The following is a 1,492-nucleotide window of genomic DNA, read 5'->3' on the forward strand; positions in this document are numbered from 1 at the left end:
CAATTAGAGAGACATATCCCTGAAAGTTCAAGGTACTTTTTCATGTATCCTTATTCTGGATCAATTGGGGTAAAGGAGGAAAAGGGCAAGAAAAAGGTAATAGAAATTAGAATCCTGTGATAGTCTGTGAACAGATCCTTTAAAAGAAAAGTAGTTGTCTTTATAAGGTGATCCCTATTGTTATATAAAAATATTCAACACTAAGAAAGCTGTAATACATGTTAGGGGACATACAATTGTAAAGCTTTATCACTTCTCTTTTTAAGACAAGAGGAAAAAATTTTAGGAGCCAATAATTCAGAAAAGTTTGTTTTAATGAATAAGAATATCCAACAACATTCTCTATCAGTTGTTCTTTGCCAGGAACAATTTTGCTCTGCACACTCACCTGAGTGGACATTTGACAATGTCTGGAGACACTTTCTCTTATCATAACTGAGGGGGGGAGGGGTTTACTACTGACATCTAGGGAGTAGAGGCCAGGGATGTTGCTAAAAATTGTATAATGCACAGGACAACCCCTCAACAAAAGATCAAAAGATGATGATCTGGTCCCAAATGCCCATAGTGCCAAAGTTGAGAAATCCTGCTTTATTTTATTCATAGACAAAAAACAGAAAGAGAAGAGACTGACTGACTCATTAGAACTTGTCCTCACAATTTCTAAAATGGGTCACTTCAAATCCTGCAGTCACCTGCTCAGGAGCTGGTCTTATGAAGACAGACACCAAGAGACCATCCTTCCTGATCTTCTCTTCTTCACTCTTTTGTCTTTTTAACTACAGCAACTCCTAGAGGCTCAATCTCCCCCTAGTAATTGGACCAACACTGCCCCCTATCTATGATTTAAACAGCAGGCAGTATGGTTTTACACACAGAAGTCAGAAGTCCTGACGCTGGAAGAGCAAAATTCTGTGCAGATGCCTAAACATAACCTGGCTCAAAGGGTGTCAAGAGGTAGACATTCTAATTGTAAACATCAGGGAGCACATGTTAAACATGTTCCAAATAAAGTCTGAAAATTTGACAAAAAGTTCTTTGTTGTTTTGATTTTTGATGACTATCAGGGTTATAGTCAAGGTTATACCACTGCTTTGTAAGAACTCTCAACAAGAACACTATCTTACAGTCAGTTTAACTTTTAGTTGCCACCCCCACAGAGGTTCGGTTCTTCTGTGCCAATTTACTACTATCATACTTTGGCTTCTATTTTTTTCTTCAATATAATATGGGGAAATAAATTTTGTGATTATTCCTACTATGAATATTTACATTTTTGCACATTATCTGAGTGGCACCATGTTCATCAAAAAATTAAAATCAGATCTTTGCAAGTAGCAATCAGAATAATTTCATACCAATGGAAATTATTATGCCAAACAGAAAACAACAGGAATGGCACTCATTCTAAAGTATTAAAGAAATCAGGCACAGAAGTGCAATAAAAAGCAAACATTTGTCTAAAACAGCAATAAAAATACAGATTAATTTA

This window comes from Saccopteryx bilineata, chromosome 6, assembly GCF_036850765.1.
Source record: "Saccopteryx bilineata isolate mSacBil1 chromosome 6, mSacBil1_pri_phased_curated, whole genome shotgun sequence".
Classification (NCBI taxonomy): Eukaryota; Metazoa; Chordata; class Mammalia; order Chiroptera; family Emballonuridae; genus Saccopteryx; species Saccopteryx bilineata.